Below are 201 nucleotides of genomic sequence, written 5' to 3'. Positions count from 1 at the left end.
TCTTGAAAAAGAATGTAGGTGACGCACCTCTGTGTCTACCACACACTCCTTCTCATTCTTGTCTGGCACCACCTAAATCCACCTTCCATCTTCACTTTTATCCCATTTGTCCCATCCCTTTGCCATACTCTAAATCCAATGGGCGCCTTTTGGTTCCTACCTCAGAGCAGGAATTCTCTGCCGCATTCATTGGGACTGATT

This window comes from Pteropus alecto, unplaced genomic scaffold, assembly GCF_000325575.1.
Source record: "Pteropus alecto unplaced genomic scaffold, ASM32557v1 scaffold555, whole genome shotgun sequence".
NCBI classification, from domain to species: domain Eukaryota; kingdom Metazoa; phylum Chordata; class Mammalia; order Chiroptera; family Pteropodidae; genus Pteropus; species Pteropus alecto.
This window is presented reverse-complemented; position numbering follows the sequence as displayed.